Genomic DNA, 26,357 nt, shown 5'->3' with positions numbered 1-26,357 from the left:
TTTGGGTCCAACTTGTTTGGGACTCTGTGCTTCCTGGACTTCTATGTCTATTTCCTTCGCCAAATTAGGGAAGTTTTCTTTCATTATTTTTTCAAATAAGATTTCAGTTTCTTGCTCTTCGTCTTCTCCTTCTGGCATGCCTATGAATCAGATGTTGGCCCTTTTGGAGATGTCCCAGGGTCGTCTTACTCTCTATTCTCTCCTTTCTTTTTGAATTCTTGTTTCTTCATTTTGTGCTGATTGACTGTTTACTTCTTCCTTATGTTCCAAATTACTGAATTGAACCCTGGCTTCCTTCCCTTCACTGTTGGTTCCCTGTGGATTTTTATTTATTTCATGTAATTTAGCCTTAATTTCTTTCCTATGTGTTTGCCGTACTGAAATCAGTTCTCTGAGTATCTTAATCACCAGTGTTCTGAACTCTGCATCTGATAGGTTGGCTATCTCCATTTCACTTAGTTCTTTTTCTGGAGTTTTGATCTGTTCTTTCATTTGGGCCATAGTTCTTCGTTTCCTCAATTTGGCAGCCTTCCTGTGTTTGTTTCTGTGTATTAGGTAGATCTTCTTGACACCCTGTCTTGGCACACCTGTTACTTTATATGGGGCAGAACCTTAGGTAATCAGGACAGGGGAACCCGCTTCACTGCTTTGTGGTTCTACATGTGGGGAAGGGTTTAGAAAGGGAACAGTGCCATTTGCTCAGCACTTGCCCCATTTCCAGTCACTTCACCCACTTCCCGTATGTGACTAGTGCCCTTCTAACTGTTGCTCTCATGGTGGTTTCCAGAGTGGGTGGGTTTGTGCACATTTGAGGACCATGGGGGCCCTTTAAACGGACTCTCCTGACAGACCTGCAGTTTCTTCCACCACCCCAAACCCCACTGGTTTTACAGCCAAGAGTTATGAGGCTTTGTCTGGCATTGTAGCCCTGCACTGTGCAGTCTGGCCTGGGCCTGGGATTGCTTGCTTCCCTGGTGTCCCTCCTGGTTTCTGTGTACCACACATGAATGTGGGAGCACCTATTCCAGTTGCACCGCCTTGTTGTGGCTGTGTCGAGACCGGGCTCCCTGTCCCTGCCGTTCCTCTGTCTCCGTCCCTCCTACCCACTTGGATGAGTATTTCTTATTTATATTCTTGGTTGCTAGACTTTTCATACAGTACGATTTTCTGGCAGTTCTGCTTGTGTTTTGTGTGTAGGTTAGTTGTGATCCTTCTTAATGGTTGTGCGAGGAGGCAAAGCATGTCTACCTACACCTTCATCTTGGCTAGAAGTCCCTCCCTGTGATTTTTAAATAGCATTTTCTTTTCATGAGCTTACTTTTTTGTTAATATGGTATGCATTACATATAACATACAAAATATTTTAATTCCTTAGAATAGCATACTAGCATGAGAGATCTTCAAAGACTGCTTTTCACCTGGCTGTAGTAGATAGCCTTAACCTTGTCTTTTGCTAAAATGAAGGAGGTATAAGCTCCTTTGTCTTCCTTTTGTTGCCACCTCTTTATAACTCAGCATTTTTTAGAGAAAATTTCTTCTAGAGAAAGAAGCCCTTCACTGCCTCTCTGACTTTCTTTCTTCCACCATTAATAATTTATTCATTCGGTGTGCCTTTCATGTCCTCTCATTTCCCTCTGTATATTTTGAAATCAAGTGTCCACACTATAAATCTCAAACTTTCTCTTCACTAGAACTTTCCCTGCCTTAAAATGTGCTAAATATTCCCTTACTGGAAAGAAGGAGAGGAGAGACATGAATATTGCCTAGACTAATCTTGCAGACCTACTTTCATTCCAGCCAAACTGATTTTATTCCAGAAATATAATTTCCATGTACTGTATGTAATATTTTCAATACAGTATAACTGCCACACCTTTATTTATTTATTTTTATTGACAAATTTCTTACTTAATTGGTCTGCACTCTTTGCTTCCAATTTTAAATTCACCTTTTTTCTCCCTGGCCAGATGGCTAAGTTGATTAGAGCATTGTTCCAATACGCTAAGGGTGCAGGCTCAGTCTCCGGTCAGAGCACATATAGGATCAACCAATGAATGCATAAATAAGTAGAAAACAAATTGATGTTTCTCTCTCTGTCCTTTTTCTCTCATAACCTTCTTTCTTTTTTTTAAATCCTCAATGAGGACAATTTTTCATTGCTTTTAGAGAGAGAGGAAGGGAGACAGAGATATCAGTGTGAGAAGGTTAGCATTGGTTGCCTCCTGTACATACCCGGACCAGGGATCAAACCCACAACCCAGGTATGTGCTCTGACTGGGAATCAAACCCACAACCTTTTGGCCATGGGAAAACACTCCAACCAACTGAGCCACACCAGCCAGGGCCACCTTCTTTCCTTTTCAGATCCACTATCTGGCTTCTGTACCACTCTACCCCAAAGTTTCTTTCTCTTATATGGCTTGTTAGCAGTCATTACTATTTTAGTAACAAACTTTGGAATATTATGTGTAGTTAGTTGTATCAGAAAGAGGCAATTTCCTTAGGTATGGAAACTACCTCCCTAACTCTCGGAAGGAAGGTGGTTAAGTTTGAGTATACTTGTTACCATTTTGAAGGATTATGGGTGAAGGAATTAGGTAAGAAACTATTTCTCTAGGGGAAAAAATGGGTTACTAGTCCAAACTTGTAATAACAACACAATCACTACTAGTCACTATTGATGTTGCGTTCTTAGCAAATGTCAGACACTAGCCTAAACAGAATAGTGTTTACAGAATAGTGTATCTAAGTGTATCAAGTTTCAAAAGTCAGACCCAAATGGGTCTAATTCTAAAACCCATGTTTCTCTTAGAAGTCACAAGTAAAGTTTCAATGAGAAGATCCATGACTTTCTCAGTGACAACTGTATTCTGAAACTTCTCTCCTTAAACTAGCCTGGTGCTGTGTTTTATCTGCTGCCTACATCCTCCAGTCCCCTGGCCCCTGCCTATCTGCCTACTGTCTTTTCTATTTTTACCCCTTATTCTGGATGTTAAATGATAAATCTCTATCACGCTATCTTTGTAAATACAGGGGTGGGCTAAAATAGGTTTATGGTTGTGATACAAGTAATACAATAACGAATACATAGTAATACGTTTGTATTAACGTTTGTATTAGTTATACAAATGTTAAAGAATATATATATAAAAGAATAAAGAATATATATATTAGAGAATATATATATTAAATGAAGAATAAAGAATATATATATTAAAGAATAAACGTTTGTGTACTCATAACTGTAAACCTAATGTTTGCCATCCCTGTTTATATTCCTATTTAAAAAGATCCTTCACTGACTTTCTTTCAACTATCACTTCTTTTATTAAAATGACTGTCAAGTTTATCTCACTACCCATGTCTCTTCCAAACTCTAGTCTCAAATTTCTAACTATGCTGAATATGTCTACTCATATGTCAGTCACCTAAAACTCAACCCTTTGAAAAGCAATATAGTCATTAGGAGTATGGGCTCCAGAGCCAGTGTATCAGTTACTTTTGCTACAGTTATGCTATGTACATTTATTTCACAAGTCTGTGGAGTTCTGCTAATCAGGCCATGGCTGATCTCAGTTGGGCTTACTCGTGTATATGCAGTCCATTGTGAGTTGGCCAGGCAGGTCTTCTGACCTTGGCTGGTCTTACCATTTGACTTGGGTTGGGCTTATTCCAGGATAACTTCTTCTGAGATGACTAGAACAAATTGGCTGGTTCTTGTGTCCTTCAGCAGGCTTAACCCAGGTATGTTCTCTTGATCATGGAGGAAGAACAAGCTGTATTTAAGTCTGCATGTGTCACAACTGCTAATATTTCATTGGCCAAAGCAAGTTACACGGTGAGAATCAGAATGGGGTTGGCATTTAGATTGTACCTTTCATGAAAAGACTGCAAGTCATATGGCAAAAGTGTGGATACAGAGATGTGAACACTTAAGGCCATTAATGCAACCAATCCACTATAGTCAAATTGCTTATATTTGAATACTGACTTTGCCACTTACTGGCTGCGTTACGTGGGCAAGTTCTGTGGCCTCAGTTTCCTCATCTCCAGAATGAGTACCTCTTTGGGTCATCCTGAAACCAAATGTTTTAAAGATACAAAGTACATTATAAATACACAGTATGACTGTTCCCCACTTTTTGGTGCAGGCAATATGCCCAGCCAGATGCACAGTCCTATAGTGCTTTTCATGTTAACCAAGGGATACCAAGATATCATCAGTCCATCCCCCTATATGGATCAAAGTGCTAAGGAGATAATGCCTTTAATAATTTATGTCTGAAGTGTATATGTTTGGCAAAATGATGGAGGCATAATTATTTATGAGCAGCTATTCAGGTACAGATTTATCAGACAAACCCTTTGGGTTTAAAATTTTCCAGTTCTCCCTCCCTCCCTCCCATGTGGACTTCGGCTACAGGACCTGGGAAAACTGAGGGGTGAGACTGTTTGTGAATATGGGAACAGGTGTAGTTCTCTAACTGTAAAGTCATGATGGTATTGAAGACTATCTTTTGTGGCATAATAAAGCACCTCAAAACTTACTGGGTTAAAAGAATTTATTTTCACAATTTTGTGTGTTGTCTCGGTGTTTCTCTTGCTTCATGATGTGTTGTCTGGAGTCACTCATGAGGTTGCATTGATCTGGCCAAGAGGCTTGCTAGAAAGACCACAGTTTCTAACATAGCTGGGCCTTGGTGTTGACTATTGGCTGAAGCACTGCACTTATCTCCATTAAGGTCTCTCTCTACAGGGTCCTGCCCTTCTCCATGTGGCTTTTCTCTCTGTGATAGCCTGATCTTCCTTAATGCATAGAGCTAGGTTTCAAGAGGTTGCAAGAAAGTACTGCAGGCTTTTAAAGGGTTAGGTCTGGAACTGGCACAGTGTCATTTCTGCCATCTTTTATTGGGAGGGGAATACATGAGCTCCAGGATACCAGGAAGAATAGTTCATTGGGAGACACCTATATAACCGACTACCACATTTGCCCAGCGTGGTAAAGCAAGGGGAGGGAAGCAGGAGAGGGTCATACAGTATCTGGACGCCTCACTTTTAATGATACAGGGATTGATCAATGGGTTCAGATGGTGAGAGCTTAATCCTACCATTATAAGTTATCTTTTCAACTAATAGTTTTATCTCTTGATTATTGCCTGAATTGATTATTTCATTACAGGTTGCAAAATGGTGATTTTCTCATTCTAGCATTCATTTTGAGGGACATTTTTCTTTCTTTTTTTAAAGATTTTATTTATTTATCTTTAGAGGGGAAGGGAAAGAGAGAGAGAAATATCAATGTATGGTTGCCTCTCATGCATCCCCTGATGGGAACTGGCCTGCAACCCAGGCATGTGCCCTGACTGTTAATCGAACTGCGATCCTTTGATTTACAGGCCCGCGCTCAATCCACTGAGCTACACCAGCCAGGGCTGAGGGACATTTTTCAAAGTATTTTTTTAAATAAAATATTTTTTTAATTTATTTTTAGAGGAAAAAGGAGGGAGAGAGAGAAACATCAATGTGTGAGATACATTGATTGGTTGCCTCTTGCACTCCCCCAACTGGAGACCTGGCCCACAACCCAGGCATGTGCCATGACTAAGAATTAAACCAGCAACCTTTTGGTTCACAGGCAGGAAATTAATCCACTGAGCCATAACAGCCAGGGCTCAAAATATTTTTTTTCCTGAAATATTCTTTACCCTGTAAATGAATTGTGGAAAAAGAGGAAAGTGGTTCTGAGTTTGTGATATAGTACATGTTGAAACCCATACTAACTTGATGCTTCTGAAGTCAGTTGAGATCAGTAAGAGACTAATATCTATGGACTGTAACAGCTTAATGAATGGAGGATCATCTGAAGAATGTATAATTCATTATTTTAAATGTTTGTAACTCTTTCCTTGTACTAAGTCACACTTGTAAGAGTTTCTTACCTGGGCTTACCTCTTGCAAGCCTAGAGAAGTGCCTACAGTTTTGACTGAGAGATGTTGTAATAAGGAGTCCCATAAAATTGTCAAATTTACTATAAGGATGCTGTTGAGGACAGTATTTATTATATTACATTATCTTATTTTGAGAAACCATGGGAGCCATGTATCTTTGGTCTTAGGAATAGTAATGCCTTCTTCGAGTTAACTGGTTTGTTATTCCAAGAATACTGAAACTGTCATAACTGATCTTGTTTTTCCTTGTTACAATTTCTGCCAGAAAGCTTTTAAGCAAGTGTTCAGAACCTTAGAACATGTATTTTTGTGCATTAACTTTCTTGCTTCTATTTTCCTTTTGCCTGAATTTTCCCATTTTAATTATTTCAATTCCATTTTACCTATTACACTATTTTCCTAAGCAACATCGTGTTTTAGAAATAAGGTATAATTTTTTAAAATATGGCAAACATATTGATCTTTTTAGTGGTGTACAACAATGTCTTCCCCACTAGACAGTAAGCTCCAAAGGGATTTCTTTTGTTCAGTGCTGGAGTTTAACATAGCGTGTGCTACAAAATAATTATTTGGTAAATTTGTCTAATAAATTAATGTTGATAACTCCCTCTTTCAAATTTTTGCATCTCTGATTTTTGTGGGTATTATTCTATCCCAATTTTTCTTCTACTGTTCTAGCCTTGTTTCTCTTCTCTAGTTGTCACTTTTTTCCTTGCCTCCAAATTTCAGAGTTTCTCAGGGTTTGTTCTTCATTTGCAGCTCTGTTCACTCTTTGTACATACCTGGATAACCTAATCTAAACCCAGGGTTCCAGTTATTACCCGTATGTTGAAGACTCATAAACCTGTACCTCCAGCTTAGACCTATAGCCTACATCCTAGGCATATGTATGCTGCTGACTACTGGGCAGCTTCATTTGGATCTATGAGTTAACTTCCAACAGCATAGCCTAAGCATTCTTCCCCCTAAAGCGGCTCCTACTTTAGGATTTCCTGTGGTCATCAGTGACACCTCCATCTCCTGGTCACTCATGCCAGGAACCCTAGACTCTTAATTTACCCATAAATTCAATCAGCTACCCAAACTTGGAGATTCAACCCCCAAAATATCTCAACACATATTTAGACACATGGGCATTTCAGCAAACCAATCATTTATAAGAGCATGAAAGTGGAACAGTCCAAATACCCCCAAGTAGAAAAATAGTTAAGTAAATTATGTAACAGTCTCTTGGGGTTTTTAAAAACTATTCAATGACATGGAAAATATGAAAGAAATTAGGATACATTGTTTCATCAGATTTTGTATATATATCCATAGAAAAAAGTGGTAGTCTTTCTGGTAGCTGTATTGTTAGTGTTAGTAGTAAATAAGTACTAGTAAGTTCCATCCTCTTAGGGGGGGGCTTTGCATCAACTTCTGTGGAATGTTTTTCCCACCCTTTGTCTAATTCCTAAATGCATATACTTCCGATCTCATTCAGTCTGAATATTACTTCCTCAGGAAGTCCTCCCATTTCCTTCTATCTAAAAACCTTAGACATGCACTACTGGGCATAATGGACATATTCTCATAGTAACTTGCACTTTTCATTCATTTCACTTACCAGTTTGAACTTATGTACCTTTGTTATTTCTTGAATGTCAGCCTCCCTCCCTTGACTACAGGCTCTATAAGAGTAGGCCTATGCTTTCTTTCTTCATTTCTGTATCACCAGCACCTAGTACATCACCTGGCATATTTACTGAAAGAATGAATGAACTACATCAGTGGTTTTTAAAGCATGTGTTGATGCAGTGTTACATACCATAGTAAGGGACTGAGGGAAATGTCAGCAGCTGCCCATTCCCAGGTCATCTTTTATTTGGGTTAAGTATTGGATTCTGTATAAGATTGTGTCTGTAAAAGGAATGCCCATGTTAACAGGGAATATCGAGGTCCCCAAGATGGTTAGTTCCCCACTAACCAGGCTGGGGAAAGGGAAAGTGAAGCAGGGCCATTGAAAGTTACTTTACCTATCTAGAGAACCTGGCCAGAGTTTAGTGATAGCTGTGCCTGCCAAGGTTAGAGCCAGGGAGATGGGCGTGACTCTAATCTCAGATGCCAGGAGGTACAGTAGTCCCCCTGGTTGCTGCACCTGCAGAAGAGCAGGAAGGTGTTTCTCCTGTATCACAGGGCCCAGCCTGCCCACACTAACAATGGCAGCCAAGAAAGACAGAATTCTGAGACCAGAGTACTGGCAGGTAGTAACTGTTTGTGAGAGGAGTGGGAAATGGGGTTACAGAGGAAGATCCAAGCTGGGAAAAAGCAGGGCAACCATGCTGTCTTAGCCATATGGGGGTCTCCTGCATTTGCCTTAGAAAGGAGAAAAGCAGTGTGTAGCATCTGGTGTGAGGTCTCTTGACCATGTGGCTTGGGTGCAGGCTCTTGGCCACACAGTTTGAAAGGATGCAGAAGGACCCCACTGGCCCACCATGAGGAGGGACCATGTGGTTTAGGATTAAGAGGCAGAGGCTAGGCAAGCACGAATGACTGGGAGAAGCTGGGACATTAAAATGGGAATCTGCTCAGCTATGCTACAAACCTCTATTTCTTTTCCTGAGAGAGTGCGCTTCTGATTGGCTTGGTTTGGCAAGGGAGGCAGGACTGTGTGTGTTCCTGGGTGTTTCTTTCATCTTTAAGGGAGTGGGATTTGATAGCAGAATTCTGCCATTATTTTAATCCTATATAACCTTTGAATAAATAGTTTCTTTCCATTTCATAAGACTATGGCATCGGGAATCACGGGTCTTCTTCTGCAGCAGGTAGTACAACCCAGAGTGGTTCCGTTTCACCAGTGCTTCAGAAAATACCATACAAACCCCTGAATTAGATGATCTTAAGTCTCTTCCACCTTCAGTATTCTGTGATCCTAGATGAAAATAAAAAAGCCCATATAGGGGTATATTTCAGGAGTGGTCTTTGTTAAAGAGGTTGGCAGTACATTTTTCCAAGAGCAAGGAAACTCCTTCTTCCCTCTTTAGATCATTGAAAATCTGAGGACCTTTTATCCCTTTCTATTCATTTAGGCCTAGACTTTTCTCTCCTTGAATACCTTCTTTGCCATTAATAAACTAGTCCTTTCCCCTCACCCTTTTAGGGCATTTGGGGCTACTCGTAGTTCCCCTCTCATATACCCAACACACTCTCATTCATGCAGTTTCCTCAGCTGAGAATGGTCTTTTTTCTCTGCTTTGCAAAGTCATTCTGTAACTCAAAAGGCCTCTGTAAAAGGGCTTTCCCAGGCCTTCCTGCTCCCATATACTTTATTTATATCCCTACACAGAACTTTCTGCAGTTCAAACTTAGGCCTATTTTCTCATCAGGAAAATGTGAATGGTGTCATCACAGGTTGGGTTCCCCAAAAAGCAGACTGTTACTTGATAAGTGTGCAGATTTATTAGAAAATGCTCTTGTGGTCATCACTGGTGAGAGGGAAGGGAGGAAGAATGGGGTAGAGGGAGAAGTTGAGCTATGATGCAGTCTTAACCTCAGCTGGTACAGGCTGTCCGGGAGATGGGATGATCCATCAGAAGCCTCCCAGGTTGGGGTAAGAGGGCTGGGCCTTTCAACCATCATCAGACAGATACTATTCATATCCCTGAGTTGATTAGTTATTGGATGTGGCACCTTGGGAGGGGGTGACATTATACAATGGCAGAAGGGGGCCAGCAGCTGATGGCTGTCTGTGGGCAACTCTCCTGGCTGTTGGGGTAGTCATTCTTGAAGGGGATCTGAGAAGTGCCCACCACTCACAGTATCTATCTCAGGGTCATTAGCAAATCTGAAATAGGAAAAGGTATAAAAAGTACATAACATATTGCCTGACACAGGACACAAGAAGTTGTTATGGTTATTATAAAAAGAACTTGCCCTGGCTGGTGTAGCTCAGTGGATTGAGTGTGGGCCTGTGAACCACACGATCGCGGTTCGATTCCCAGTCAGGGCACATGCCTGGGTTGCAGGCCAGTTCCCAGCAGGAAACACATGAGAGGCAACCATACATTGATATTTCTTTCTCTCTCTCCTTCCCTTCCCCTCTAAAGATAAATAAATAAAATCTTAAAAAAAAAAAAGAACTTGGCTCTATAGAACAAGGCAGGAAAACGTTTCATTTATTTTTGCAACTAGTCCACTAGGGCCTGTAACCAATTAGGTTCAGTAAAGGCCTCTTGAAGTGTTAATAAATATACAAATATATTTGTTGCCCTTTGTCTTGAAGCAAATGTTTTGAGTTGAACTCTCAAGCAAAACAAATATAAAAAGCCATTTCAACAGTAACATTTTTTAGTAAAATAAAAAGACACACATATTTACTTGGGAAAAAAAGTTCCAGAGACAAAAAGCAATGCAGCAGTACTTGACGATTGCAGAAGAGCTTCGGATAAAATGGTTTGTACCACTGGATTTTATATTTTGGAATATAATCTTCAAACTGTAGACAGGGAAGGAGATTAGCTCAGCTCTTTCATAGCTCATAAATGTAAGGTTGTCAATGGAACTAAACTCAAAGTAACCTCCATTAGTGTGTGTTGGGCTTTATTTTCCTGCATGCTCAATGTAGCTTATTTAGTTTAAACATACTAACTGAACACTACTTCGTGCCAGACTCATCTGGGGATATAGCAATGAGCACAAGTTAAAAGACCTCTCTCTAAGGATCTCACTTACTTGGTGGCAGATGACCTACACCTAAGGTCTCTAAATGATAAGCTGATAAAGAGCGTGAGAGCAATGGTGCAAATGTGCTCTTGCGGTACGGTCTCAGACGTTGACCTTTGAGGAGGGGCTTGAAAGATGCATTGAACATCCACGAGTTAAAAGAAAATTGGAGGACGTGTTCTAGCCAGAGTGAACAGCAAGCGCAAAGCCCTAAAGTGGATTGAGACTGCGTGTTGTAGGAACATGCGGAAAGCCAGAGGGCACAGCGGGGCGGGGGCGTGCAGTTGGCGATGAGGTAGGTAGGAGCATATATAATATACGTACAGATATTTTCCTAGCCTGAGACCACGCTGCTAAGGGAGCTAGGGTGTACAAATTTCTCAAGAGGCCACGTAGGGATGAAGCGGATTTCCAACAGCAGAGCTTCTGGGACACGTTTCCTACTAGGGTAGGACCAAGGTAGACTATCGAAAGGGGTGGATTGTGTCCTGCCCTGACATCAACCCTCACTCTGGGGCAGGGGCAGATCGTCAGGACCGACCTCTGTGGTCCCCGGCCCAACGGTGCTGCATTTGCTGCAGTTAACCAGCAGGCGGAGTAGAGAGCACGCCTGCAGCCGGCGCCGCCCGCCCGCCTGTCTTAACCAGGAGAAAGGAGGGGACCGGAAGGAGCCGCCTGTGCCGAGGGAAGTGGCAGAAGCGGGAGGCGGGGACCCACCTGGAAGCGCTGCGGCCCCGCTGTCGAGCTTCCTGGGGCGGCGGTTATCCGAGCAATTGCAGTGGAGGGGGCGGAGAGCGGCCACGACGGCGGCACCTCCCCGAGTCGCCAGCGGCGACTAGCCCCGCAAGAAAGGTGAGTGAGCGCTCTGGGCACGTGGTGAGGGCCAGGCGCGGGGGAGGGAAAATGGGAGAGGAGGAGGGAACCCAGGATACGTTTGGCTGTGGGACCCGGATTTGGAGTCGAATATTAAGGGGGGGGGGGTTGGAGATGGCGGCGACGGCGAAGCCCCCACGTGGGGTAGGGGTGCACGCGCACGTGTGCTTGGGCGGCAAGGGGGGCGGGGAGGGCAACGGACGCGCGCTCGCTCAGTAGCGGCCCACGTGATGGGTTCGCGGAGAATCTGCTTCCACGTGACAGGCTGGCTGAGGCTAGGGGATGCTGTGTTTGTAATATAACCGGTCAACGGAGATTTTAGGGTTGTTTTCTACTTTTGTTTATACGAGGGGAAATGAGAAATGCAACGCGGAAAAGACTTCCTGCTCTTTCTCTATTTTACACGTTCTTCAGTCCATTAATGAAACACTTTTTAACTCCTGAACTACTGACTTTGCTGTGCCGCCATGTTGTTCTGGGGGAAACTCGCGAGATGCCAGTGGGTTCATATCGCGAGATCTCTTGATTCTCGCGGGACCTTGTTGGCTGAGCGGTTGTCCTGGATGGCGGAGCCTTGGGTTCCGGGGGCTTGGGACCCGCAACTCTTTGTATAAGGCAAGTTGTTAGGGAGGGGCCGGGAGCGAGTTCCTCTTGTAGTGGGAAACGTGTAGTGTTAGATTGCTCTAGTCTTGAAGGGACTACGTTTACATCATTGAAGCAAAACGGTTTTCCTTCCCCCACCCCTCCGCCGGCGCTACGCCACCTGCGGTGTGCATCTTTCAGCTGGGGCACCTTCTCCCCCGCGCAGTAATAGTTCCACCCCAGTTTCAACTCACTGGAAGTCTGGAGTTGGGCTCGCGCAGACATGACGGTTCCACTGGATACAGTTCCTCTTACTTTTAAACGTTCTTATCAGTTTTTCTCCTTGTTGCCATTTTCTAAAGAATTCCAGACCTGTTAACCATTCTGTCGCTTGTTTCTGATATGGTACTTCTCCGTTGGCCATTCTCAGATGCTCAGAACAGAGCGCCTTTCGTTTCTTCTCTCTGGATAGCATTTACTCTCACTTATTTGGACATTGATAATTTCCCCGTGACTTAATATTATTTTGTATTTACAATAACTTTAGGTAGTATTTGGAGGGGACCCTTTATGCGTCTGACAATACTTGTGATCAGAATAAAATTACTTCTTTAAACTTTTTGTAAGTACGTCCTTTTTTAGTCATAATTACCGATAAGATTTAGATTACTTCTGTGTTGCGAGGTTGCCATCTTTGATCAGGAGTGATTGTTTTAGGTTGCATGTTTAAGGTAATAGGGGAATGTTTCAAGTCAAATTTTTAATTAAAACCAAACTTCGTAACTTGTGGTATCAAAGTTTGAGTTCAGTTTTTCTTAAATGAGTTTGACATCAAACTGAATTTTCTATAACTCTAGTCTTATAAGTGATGAATTTACAGTAGACTTCATATTCTTGAGCATTGTTTGGATTTATTTAGTATTCTTAGTGGGGAATTAATTATAAAACTAATCAGATAACTAGATAATCAGTTAACTAGATAACTTTTTTAAACTACAAAAGTGTTACTTGCCTCTACACTTAATACAGAAAAGTGTGCAGGGAGTAAAAAGCTCCCCGTTACACTCGACCAAATTGCCTTCCCCAGTCTTGAATCTCTGTGACCACTTTAGTGATGGCTGTGTATTTTAGATATTTTCCATGTATTAGTTTTCTTTCATGAAGAGAAGGAAGTGGAGGGATGTTGTATTAACATACACTATCAACCTTAGCAATCAATAAACTTTCTCCTACTCACATTTTTTTAGTGATATATGCATATTGTTGTCTTGACTCATGCATTCTTGCTGTAAAAAATAAATGTACAGATTTTTGGATGGTGTAGTTTTGTGAAAATATCTTGAAGATAGCACAATTATTGTTGTGCTAGAGATTTAGTATGCTGGTAACTTTGTAAAAATAAAGTTCACTTAAAATAGGACTTAAAGAAATAGATATTTGTGTTTGCATTGGCAGCACATATACTAAAGAAATAAGTATCTGATGATTGGGGTTTATATTTTTATGTTAAATATTTGTGATAATATTTATCCTTATATTCATTTTTTAAAAATATTTTTTTATTTATCTTTAGAGGGGAAGGGAAGGAGAGAGGGAGAGAAACATCAATGTATGGTTGCCTTTCGTGGGTCCCCTGCTGGGAACTGGCCTTCAGGGAACCAGCCTGCAACCCAGGCATGTGCCCTGACTGGGAATCGAACCGCGATTGTCTGGTTCGCAGGCCCGCGCTCAATCCACTGAGCTATACCAGCCAGGGCTTCCTTATATTCATTTTTATACTTTATAATACTTAACACATTCTAAACTATAACCCAGATATATACATAGGAATTTTTCAGAAGTTTTAAAAGTTATGCTCAATTAACGTAATAGTTCTGATCATGCAATGTAGTGAGTTTAACAGGTGAGTGGTTGATAATAGGAGTAGTTTATAAAAATATACTCAAAAGTTGCTGAGCAGCAATTTTGCAGTTATTTTTTGTATTTTTCTTTTCAAACTTTCCAGCAATATTATTTATTAGATCTTTCACATAAGAAAAACATTTGCTGTTTTTGGGCAGTGTGGCTTTTCTGTTTGTAATAATTTGGGTAAAAACATTGGTTATACTTAATGATGTGGGAATGGAGACATAGGAGTGTGTAGGTTGATACTGAAATGAAATTAAGGAAGTTGCAGAGCAAAGAGGAAGGTAGAAGGTTGACAAAGTCCTAGTCCAAGAATAGGCAGGCACATGATGGTAGTGTTGGGGGGTTGACCAGAATTTGGAATCAGTGTTTGAGGTAATTTTTTCCTCTTAAATAATTTTTTCAGGCAGTTTTCAGTCCTCCCCCCAAAGTGCTTGATTGATATCTATTACCTGTCATAAAAAGTCAGCAATTGAAGTTGGTATTTAATTGAAATTTTACTTAATTATAGATCTTGTTAACCAACATTTATTGAATACACTTTATTATTTTTAAAGGTAGGAAGTTGTGAAAATTACAGTGATTTCAAAGGTCACAGCTGTAATGGCCTTTGCAAAGGTATCTGCAAAGTTTTGCTTGGTTGGCCTTTGGTAGTTCTTAGGTGCACCTCATCCTCAAACAACTTTGTTTTATAAACTATTTATACTTTTGGTAGTCGATATTGGGAATTACTGGTCTTTTACAGGCTGGTACATGCTAAATTTTCTAAGATACTTGGGAAGGTATATACTCAGAAAATCCAAAGAAGAGGAGAAATGTATCTCACATGATTTGAGTTTGCTTGAATAAAACTTAACCAAGAAATTTTATTTTGATTTTTCTCAGCTATTACTGTCATTACTGACAGCTAATGAGCTTCAGTAATCAGAGAAAATGAGCAACGGTGATAATATAATACTGATTTGTCCTCACTTGGATGTTTTTCGTAAGGTGTAACAGAATGCTAATTTCTGTAGACTTGTAACTTTGTTAACCAAGCAGGGTAGAACCTGTGTTACCTATTAATTGTACGAAGAATGTGAATTTTAGCCCTGGCTGGTGTGGCTTAGTGGATTGAGCGTCAGTCAGAGAATTGAAAGATTAATCAGTTCGATTCCTGATCAGGGCACATGTCTGGGTTGTTGGCCAGGTCCCTGGTTGGGGGCATGTTGAGATGCAACTGCCTGATGTTTCTCTCTCTCTCTCTCTCTTTTACTTCCTCCTTTCCCCTCTCAAATAGCTAAATAAAATCTGTAAACTTTTAAAAAATGTATATTTATTGTATTTCTTACCTCTTCTTAAATCAGTGTCCAAGAGAGATGGCAGTAAATTACTTGACCAGAAACCTCAGTAAAAGTATGTTGCAGGTGCTTTAAAAAAACAACTAATTTCATATTAAAATTTAGCCTGTATTTAACTACCAAGAATATTTCCTAGAAAATGTTTTTACTATTACTTACTTTTTAAAAGATTTTTATTTATTTACTTCTTTTTAGAGTGGAAGGGAGAGAGAAAGAAAGGGAGAGAAATATCCATGTGAGAGAGAAACATTATCAGTTGTCTCTCACTGGCCCCCAGCCGGGGACCTGACCTGCAACCCTGGCATGTGCCTTGGACCTTAAATTGAACTGGTGATCTCTAGTTTGTGGGATGATGCTCATCCCTCTGAACCAGGATGGTCAGGGCAAGACTTTTTGATTTTTAAAGTAGTATTAACTATAGATGTGGTACACACTGGTACAAATTTTGTAGTTAATACTCTTATAATACTCTTACCACTCTAATTATACTTTAAAAAACACTATCATTAAATATTTCCCAAACTTCTAAGCCTTTACTTCTAAAACCATGGAATATCGACTCCACTGTTAATTTGAATTTGTCCTCTTACCTCTTTCTATTTTCTCTTTTTTAGCTTTAAAAAGCTAAATGATCATGCAATGTAGTGAGTTTAACAGGTGAGTGGTTGATAATAGGAGTAGTTTACCTTGGTAATTTTTGTCTTGTCAGAGACAAGTGAGTTGAGTAACTTTTGTGAGGAGACTTAAATTACGTATTTAGTTACTTTATTACCTATTATTTTTGGAATTCCATTATATTAGTAATTCAATGATGTTTTGAGTGCCAGTGATGCCAGCTACTTGAAATAGCAGGAATCTTGAGCCTTAAAAATAGCTGTGGTAATCAAGTACAATAATCTTAAGATCTTTGTTCAGAAACTACTAATTAGAGTAAATAATTAGAAATTTTGTAGCTCTATCAGGATTGGTCATCTCATTTTTTTTTTTTTAGCTCACAGATTATAATCCACAGAATTGGCCATTGGAGTTAGGCACACTGACAGCTGAAATGTCTGTCATCTTATTTCAAGGGAAGAGGAAGAAGAGCTATTAAAAAGAAGATGGAACTGTGGAAGTTAATAGTGTTTTAAGGCCATTACATGGAGTCATACAGTCCTATATCATTAACTTTTGAGCAAATCCCAATGTTGTAGAGGTGTGTACATGATGTGCCACAATGATGATCTCGGTCATAAGTAAACTTATACTTCATGTACTGTGTTTAAGGAAATAAATTGGTGTCTTTTAAAAAGACTTTTATCAGAGCAAAGGTTTTCAAAGCTTTGTTAATGCATTTTAGTTTTCTGGAAAATTCACTTAAAGAACTCATCTGATGATACTAATAACAATGAGGCTGTTGTGTATGGAATTTCTTTTAATTGTATTGCCTTTACCTACTTATTTCCTTATTTAATATTTCAGCGGATTACTTTTCACGTAAGGTTCTGTTACATTTAATATTTGATGTTAGTAGTAACTGAGCAATTGTCTAAATATATTGAGGAAGGAATTTTCAAAGCAGATAATTAGATTTAGTAAATGGGCTATTTGCACGATTCAGTTCTATAGTTGAAATCCTGATACTGAGTCTTTATCCCCAACACACTGCACTGAATGTCCTGTGGTGATGAGACATTTTCATACTGTAGTGTATTTTCTTTGCTTCTTTGCTTGCCTTCTTAGTCTCTTTTAATATGTCAATTTGTATTGATTTTAATGGCTGGCTTGAGGATTTTAAGTCTTGGAAATTAACATAACTTTATCAACATTTTGACACGTTTATTCCATTATCTTAAATGTGTATGTTGTACATAATTGTAGATAAAACACATTTGATCTAATGTCCTGCTTTTTATTAATCTGTTAGGTAACATTTTCCCATTTTCACAATGAATCTTCATAATCATGATAAATAGCTGTATGATGTCCCATGTACAGATGTATTCTTCTTGAGTTCTTCTTGCATACATAAATAACAGTGTGAAGAGTGTTTATGCATGTTTTCTATATATGGTATTATTGTCTAGTATATTGCCAGAAATGATTTTTAGGTACATTTTAAGGGCTCTTACAACCCATTGTCACATTATCTGTAAAAAGTATCAGTTTGGTGTGCCTTCTTTGGGTTGGAGTGCAGTCCTGTACAACAAATGGCTGGGGTTTCAATTCTTGGTCAGGGCACATAATAACCTAGTTGTGGGTTCAGTCCCTGGTTGGGGCGGCTGTGGGAGGCAACTAAGGTTTCGCTCTCATATCCTCACATTGACGTTTCTCTCTCCCTTCCTCTGTTTCTAAAATTAGTATACATTCTTTAAAAAGTATCAATTTATGTTTACATTGAAATGGCTGTTGCTCTCTACCTCAACATTAAATATTTACAATAACTTAATAGTGTGAAAGTCATACCACTTTTTTTCTTAGATTACTACCAAGGTGAAACATTACTTTATGTATTTCTTTTGTGAATTTTTAAGATAAACAAATTTTTTAGTTGATGTAAATCTTCTGACCTAATTTTGTATTATTTTTAATCTTACGAAATTTCTCCTCCAGAAATGTAAAAAATAAACAATACTCATTTAATGCTGTTTCCTCAATTCTTCTGAGTTAGATTTAAATAAATTTTAAGTTTTTAACCTCATTTGGTGTTGGTGTAAGGTGAGAATCTAAATGTTTTCCTCTAAATTGGTAATTGTCATAACTGTTATTAAATAGTCCTTTATATTGTTGCTTTGTGTTTCATTTTGAAATTTTTAATGACTATATTTGATACTGTTTCTTTTTATCCAAAACTTTAAAAAATATTAATATTGTTTTTTAGATGATTCTTTGACATGTTTAATATAATTTGCTCTGGTCTCTTTTTTAAAAGATTTTGTTTGTTTGGGGGGTGGGGAAGGGAGGGAGAAAGAGAGAAACATCACATCTTGAAGGTCCTCAACTCCAGACCTGGCTGGTGATCTGGCACGTGCCCTGACCACGAATCAAATCATTGACCTTTTGGTTTTCAGGACGACGCCCAAACCACTGAGCAACACCAGTCAGGGCTGCCTCTGGTCTCTTTACTGTTTGCTTTCTGATTGATTTTTTAAAACACTTTATAAGTTGATTATAATAAAGCTCATTCTGTACAAAACAATGTTTTATAACTTTTTTCTTGTCAGCCAAAATTTGAAATACCCTTTTCCCATTCCCCAGAATTTAGGAGGATTAAATGAAGCAATTTCTCTTTTCTTGAATGACATGATACGAAGCTACCTAAGAGTACAGTGCTAGAGGCTATAAAGAGAAAAACTACTTAGGTAGATTTTGTAGAATTAGAGAAATAACTTCTAAGAACAGCAATTTAGGGTGTGTGTTTAAGGTATTTCCTTTATTAAATGCAGTAATATACAACTTGACATCATATGCCTCTAATATTCTTGATGAAAAAGTGCTGATTGGTAGTTCTAGGACTCAAGATACCTTCCTTCAGCTGTACTTCAGTACATTGCCATACTTGAATTCAGTATGGCAATGTGGTGCATTTACTGAAATTTAATAATGAATATGGTAATCTAAGAAATCCAGGTTACCATTAGTGAGGGCATCCATGCCAAAGAAGGCTTTTTTTTTTTAAAGATTTTATTTATTTAGTTTTAGAGAGGAAGGGAAAAAGAGAAGGAGAGAAATATCAGTGTATGGTTGCTTCTCATGAGTCTGGGAACTGGCCTGTAACCTAGGCATGTGCCCTGACTGGGAATCGAACCGCGATCGTGTGGTTTGCAGGCTTGCGCTCAATCCACTGAGCTACACCAGCCAGGGCCAAAGAAGGCGTTTTGTAATAATGAAAGTTATTGTTTAGGAAGGTATGATTTTTTTCGTTGTGAAATATTCAAAATCTAAAAATAATCATTCTAGAAAGTCTGATGTTTGAATTTACAGTTTAGAACTTAGCTCCAAAGCTATTTTAACATTTTCTGCAGCTTACAGATTAGTGTGATTGCATTAACGCAGGAAGAAAATCCAGTGAGTGTGAAGCCATAGTAAATATTTGAAAAGTTGTATCCTATGCTTGAGTTTCACATAAAGAGAATTGCAGATGAAGAACTTTATGTGATGAAATTTCCTTCCACCTTGGTTTGGGGTGAGATTTAAAGGTATTGGGCATAATTTATACCTTTTATTTCTACCAGATTTTAGCTACCCCTATAGTGGGATGAATTGATTTGTGAAATTTTGGTACTAAAGTGGTCCAGGAAATAGCCGTTGTTAACTGTGTTCTGGCACTTACTCACCCTCCTTACTAGCTTTTTTTTTCTTTTATAAATCCTTACCCAAGGAATACCTAGTGATTTTAGAGAGAGAGACAGACATTGATGTGAGAAACATTTGGTTGGTTGCCCTTGTATATGCCCCGACCCGGGATCAAACCCACAACCTAGGTATGTGACTTGACTGGGAATAAACCTGAACTTTGTGGTATGTGGGATGCCCCAACCAACTGAGCCACCTGGCCAGGGCTCTTTTTTGTTTTTGTTTTTTAAATAGGTCAGAAATTTAAGGAAAACATACTCAGTTTGTATATACTCCCCCCCATTAGTACATAGATTTATGTGTATCGTGAAGTGAAATAATGCTTTTATTGGTTTGGCTGTATTGTAGAGGGAGATACCAAGATTTTTTTCTCTTGAAAAAGGTGTGTGTGTGTGTGAGATTTATCTGATAGTCTTTGAGGAACTTTGTAATACTTCTCTGAATATAATTTTTAAATGTTTTTGCTGTAATATGTTTTATTTCCTGAGGGAGAAGTTTCCTTTTTATCCCTTTCTGCTTTTTTAAAAAAATGTAAGTATGATTAAAGTATAACATACACAGAAAGTTCCCGTAAGTGTACAATTCAGTGAATTTTTACGCTATGAACACACCTGTGTAATTATTAGTAAGAAGCAGAACATTACCCAAATCCCAGAAACTGTTTTCTGCCCTATTCTGGTTATTAAAACTCCCCTCTCTCCCCTGGGAAACCATGATTTTAATGTCTAATTCCTCAGAACAATTTTGTGTGCTTTTGAGTTTTAATTTCCTTTGTAAACGTAACTGGATTCCTATCCTGTTTTGATATGAGTAACCTGAGATATCGTAGAACTCAATCTACTTTATACCTGGAAATTTCAGCACTTTGACTTAGACTTTTCTCACGGCATTCATAGTTTTCAAGAATTCATAGTTTTCAAGAACTCCTTAGAAGGTGTTAGACGTTAAAGAAAAACGTTGGCTTTCAGATTGTGTGGTAGACCTCTTTGTGTTTCAATGTTGCTTGGGCAAACAGGATGCTTTTTAATTGCTGTAGTTGATGGTCTACAAAACAAAAGCACCTCAGCTTTTATTTTATTTTATTTTATTTTATTTTTTCCACTTAAAAGTTTTGTTTTGAATACTTTAGTACGGCATTCCTGACCAGCTAATGGCTTTTTGGGCTTTCATGCTATGACTTGGCAGCTTTGTTTTCATTCTTTGAATTCCTTTTGAGCAGTGATTCATTCCCATTCTAATTTTTATCACAGACAACCCTCCAGTATCCTGTATTATTTTGGAGAATGTTGTAAGTGCCCCTCTCACCAAGAAAAAAAAATCCCATGTTAAGTTTAAGCCATTTTACTTTTTTTTTTTTTTAAGATTTTATTTATTTATCTTTTAGAGAGAAAGGGAAGGAGAGAGGGAGAGAAACATCAATGTGTGGTTGCTTTTCATGCATCCCCTGCTGGGAATTGGCCTGCAACCCAGGAATGTGCCCTGACTGGGAATCGAACTGCGATTGTCTGGTTCGCAGGCCCGTGCTCCATTTTACTTTTAAGATAACTTATTTTACATTTGTGAACAGTATGACATTGTGGCATGCAGATTATAAAATCAAATTGTAGGCTACTGAAAAATTGAGAATCAGCTAAGAGCCTTACTTGATACTACTTACTTTCAGGCTGGCTTCAAATGTAAGTGCAGCTTTCTTCCCAGAACTCCTCCTTTTGCACCATCTTTTCTACACCTGCCATTTCAATTCTTAATTTTAAAGAAAGACATAGTGGGAGATGTATTACTGTGTTCATGCACATAATTTTCCTTTCATCTAAGTCCTGTGGTTAGCCTGAAAGTGTATCTTAATTTCCTTTGGGAATAAATTTTGGTTACTGTCAGTTGTTAACTTAAGGCCAGTATATTATAAATGACCTGTAGCTATTGAAATTAGCTATTTTGTTCCAGAATAATTTAAGATTAGCACATACGTACATTTCAGAATCTAGTGATCTTGTATTTGTTGAGCTTTTGTGGAAATTAAATGTCACGCAAAGTTTTTGTCTTATTTCTTTAAAAAGGTTTTTGCTTTCTCTTGGAGATTTTAAATGTCTGACTTTGGGAAAACATCATGTTATAGGAGAACATTATCTTAGACAAATGAAGTAGAGAGTAGTTGATTTATATGAAGGGTACAGGGTTACCACTAGATTTGAATAAATGCTGTTCTCACTTGGCTAGTGAGTCAGGATATTTTCTGGTTTGACCTGTAGATAGTTTTCTTTCTGTAGTTGGCAAAATTTCACCAAGGAAATTCTGATTCATTTGTAACTGTAAGGCAGTGGTTTTCAAACTTTGACATGCATCATAATCACCTGGAAGATAGGCTTGTTTTTAAAAAATAATGGATGGCTGTGCCCCACTCCTAGTGTTTCAGGTTTAATGGATTAGGAAACCACATTTTGAGCACCAATACTGGAGTATAGTCAAGGCACATAACATTTAATCAAAGAACCCCAAACAAACACCTCACAAGTGATTCTGGTGTACATCCTAGCTGGGAACCTTTGAGCAGTAGTTCTCAAAATATGGGCCTGGGAATAGCAGTATAGTATCACTTGGGAACTTGTTACAAATGCAAATTCTCTCCAACTCTAGGTTGGAACCCAAAAGTCTATCCTGTAAACTAGCCCTCCAAATAATTCCGATGTGTGCTGAAGTATGAGAATTGTCCTTGTAAATCAAAAATGCCCTTCCTTGGTACCTCTCTGGGCTCTTACTAGGAATGCAGATTTCAGGTGCCCAGCAAGCTCTTCCTGAATAACAGAATCTCATTTTAACTGAAGATTCCCCTGGCAGTTTGAATATATATTGAAGGTTGTGAAGGACTGCCCAATATAATTTTTAAAACTACAAAGTAATACTAATCAAGATTTACTGAAAATTTCCTGTGTGCTAGATACATATAAATAATGTATTCATTTGGTTCTCACAAGAACCTTGTAAGGATAGTTACTGTTACCCTCATTCTGCAAATGAGCAAGTTGAAGCAGAGGTTTAGTATCTTGCTCAGTGTCATCATCAGGTGCTAAATTCTGGGTTTGGGATATGAACTCCTGTTTTGAGACAAGAGTCCTTGTTTTCAGAACTCTTGCATTCAGACTCTTGTTTTGGAATTTGATTTGTTATCATCAGGGGCATTTATATATGTTATTTGGCTTTCCTTGTTTTCGGGCCATAGTGTATATTCTAATGAATTTTTTTCCTGTCACATTTTATACTAGCATTTGAATTTTCTTCCAAACATTATATTCAAAGACTATTTTAGACATAAAAACAGAACTGGAATAGCTATGATTTGAATACTTTGACCTTTAAAAATAGAATTTTTTAAGTTTATTCATCAAGGTGTCATTTATCCAAACTCTTAGGTTCCTTTATACATCTTGTTTTTTGCATGTAATTTTAGTAAGAAATTTCTTACCGGTCAGTGTCTTAGATAAAATTTTGCACAGTGGTGTCATGTTCAAGAACTGCATTTGTTTATTAAAAAGGACTACAATGTAATTCAGTACCTTGAAGCCCAAATATGCTCAAATAAGATACACAGATTTGCAGAACAGTAGATCTAAATGCTGGTGTTAAATTCAAGGTAATAATATAAGGAGGGAACATTCTGGTCACCTTATTTATTATTTTTGAGAGATTTTTGAGGGAGGGTTTCTGAGTTATGTTCTTTCTGAGTATATAATACAGGGATTTTTAGAAAATGCACAGTGTTCTGCAACCCTCCCCACAGTCCAGTTTTAGAACATTTTCATAATTCCAAAAAAGATTTCCTTTGCTTATTTTAAGTCATTCTCACCTTCAGTCTACTGTAGGGTTTAAAAACAAATCACCTGGTACATTTACAAGTCTTCAGTATAGTACCATGTTACAGCTTAATAGTAAAACTACTTCTAAACTTTAATCCTTAAGTCCTGGGTTGTTTTTTTTTTTTTTTTAACTTTTAAGAAACGGAAAAAAATATATTGTTATTCTGTCTCTTTATTTCTGTCCATTCAGATTAATTTACCTGATTTGTAGGCTTTAAAATTATATGAATGGTAGTGTTTAGGCCTAGCCACAATCTAATGTATGAAGAGGAAATGAGAAGATGATTAAGAGAAACTTACTATCTATAGTTCCATGATATTATAGTTGTAGAGTTCTTGTCTATTTGGTGGTTGGTTTCTGGAAAACTACTGTTAAGTATTTCTGTTGTCTTGATCTGAATAACTCACAGAATGACTTTCTTTTTAAGCCTTTTCTCCACAATGATGTGTGTTAAGGATTTTGAGGATGAATAGCATAATATGCTGAGTTAGATAGTTCAGCTTCCTGACTTATGTTCCTCTAATCGTGGGTTTTTATTATTGTATGTAAGTCTCTTTTAACAAAAGTATTTTAAGAATATGTTTGGCATAATATATTTTTGGTTTTAATTAGTGAGTTAATTAAACAATGAACAATAAAGATGATCAGAGCTTTTGATAAATGCTTTGCTGGCTGTTTAAAAGTTGAAGAGGATTGCTGGTGTGAAATTGATTCTGACCAACAAGGAAGAGTAATGATGGGCATATGGAATTAACTATTATTGAATATCTCTTTTGGGCAACAGACTCATTTTATAGTCATTGACTTGTGGTGCAGTAAATAAAAAAACACGAGCTGGAGTCAGACTTGGATTTAATAAGTCCCAGCTCTAGCAATGTTTTTTAAGACATTTTATTATTTTTTTAGAGAGTGTGGAAGGGAGGGAAAGAGGAGGGGAGAGAAAAATCAACATCAATCAGTTGCTGTCATACATGCCTCTATGGGGGACAGAACCTGCAAACTAGTCATGTGCCCTGACTAGGAATCAAACTGGTGACATTTTGCTTTGCTGGACAGTGCCCAACCAATGGAGCTGCACTGGTCAGGGTCTGGCTCTAGCATTTATGAGCTCTGTAACTTTAAGAAGTTATTTATCTCTAAGCCTTTTTTTCTCATAAATAATACAGTACTTTCTACTCATCTACAGAGTATTTATAAGGTACTTAGTATGAACTAGGTGCTCAGAAAATGCTATTTGTTATTTTACTGATGTGGAAGTGGAGGCTCAGAGAAGTTTGCTAGTAAGTGAAATATGCCTGATTCCAAAGTTCATCATGCTTTTCAAAACACTATTATTTGCTTCCCAGATAGAAATGAAGGTCATGAGAATCCAAAGGTAGTGGCTGTTACCTTGGAGTTTATATTAGGTAATAATTAATAGAAAAGCCAGTTTCAGAAACTTAGGAGAAAAGATTGATAATGACCACAGATAGTATGAACAGTATTGCTAGGAAGCCCTTAAAAATTTAATCTGTTATTAAAATTACAAAGAAATTCCATTGAGGGAAGAAAAGTATATGAGTCATCTAAAAAATTATGACTTCCACATAAATCATTTCTAATCTTTTTCCGAAGGAAAACATCAAGAATACCCACATAATGGTATATAAGTAAAGGTTAATACAAAAAAGTAATGCATAAGAGTGTGGGGGGGCTAAACTTCTGAATGAGTTAAAGTTTGCAAAAAAAGCTTAAGGACAACAGTAAGGGCTAATTTTAGCTAAATTCAAAGCAAGATCAGTAAGGGAAAAAGAGGCTTATTAATTAGGAAGATAGTATTAAATAATGAGCACTACTCAAATCCTGTTTTACTTCTTTGTGATTTTTATGCTGGAAGGGAGACAACCCTGATTAGGAAATTTTATTCCATGGTATGTAATAGAGAATATCTAGTTTCATTAAATAAATTTGTATCTGTGGTTCTAATGAATTGTATAGAGCAATGAAGTTTCATTGTTTCTTTTGTCTATGGCTACTTTGGGGTGTAGAGGAGACCATTTATAATTTTCGGTAAATATATTGAGTAATTAAAATGAATTTTAAAACTTGCCATTGAGCCCTGGCTGGTATGGCTCAGTGGATTGAGCGCTGGCCTGTGAATCAAAGGGTTGACAGTTTGATTCCCAGAGGGTACGTGCCTGGGTTGCCTGCCAGGTTCCCAGTAGGGGGCATGTGAGAGGCAACCACACACTGATGTTTCTCTCTCTCATCTTCTCCCTCCCTTCCCCTCTCTAAAAATAAATAAAATCTTTAAAAAAAAAAGCAAAACAACAAAAAAAATTTGTCTTTTAAGTTCAACTTACATATTTTATTCTGTTAATAATCTGCCAAGTTTAATATAAGCTAAGAATAATTTTATTTTCCTAGGTGGGGTTGGGGATGACACTTTAATATATTTTAGTAGTTCTAGTTGAACAGATTAAATCTTCCTTAAAATACCCTTCGCCAGTAAAATGGCTTCTGTATTTGTTTTCTTTTCATGTAATACTCTTCTCATAAACTTAATTGAATGGCTTGCTCTCTCACTTAGTTCTCAGGTTCAGTTGTCACATTCCCCAGAGAGGATTTCCCTAGTGAGGGAGTTTTAAAGACGCATTATTTACATAGATTTTTATGTGAATGATACTCACTTGTGTGATCCTCATTATGTTATATCTAAAATACTACATCCCTCTTTCACTTTCCCCAGTTTATTTTTCTTCATAGTAATAATCATCTGGTATTCTGTTGTCTTTTCTTATTGAAATGTAAGACCCATGAAGGTTTAAAGTGTGTTTTGTT

At 38.2% G+C, this 26,357-nt stretch overlaps 1 protein-coding gene across 5 annotated transcripts in view; it reads left to right on the top strand.

Moving 5' to 3' along the window:
- Positions 1-11,328: 11,328 nt before the first annotated feature.
- ZZZ3 (zinc finger ZZ-type containing 3) overlaps positions 11,329-26,357 on the top strand; it is a 100,189-nt gene continuing 85,160 nt past the window's right edge. For 3 of the 5 annotated variants that reach the window (XM_053655590.1, XM_053655591.1, XM_053655589.1), the window contains exon 1: positions 11,329-11,502. The gene's annotated coding sequence lies outside the window, so the exon portion shown is untranslated. The remainder of the gene's footprint in view (positions 11,503-26,357) is intronic. The other 2 variants (XM_037148128.2, XM_053655592.1) reach the window with 1 other exon arrangement.

Source organism: Artibeus jamaicensis, unplaced genomic scaffold (assembly GCF_021234435.1).
Source record: "Artibeus jamaicensis isolate MK-2021 breed Jamaican fruit bat unplaced genomic scaffold, CSHL_Jam_final scaffold_1019, whole genome shotgun sequence".
In the NCBI taxonomy this organism is placed as follows: Eukaryota; Metazoa; Chordata; class Mammalia; order Chiroptera; family Phyllostomidae; genus Artibeus; species Artibeus jamaicensis.
This window is presented reverse-complemented; position numbering and strand designations above follow the sequence as displayed.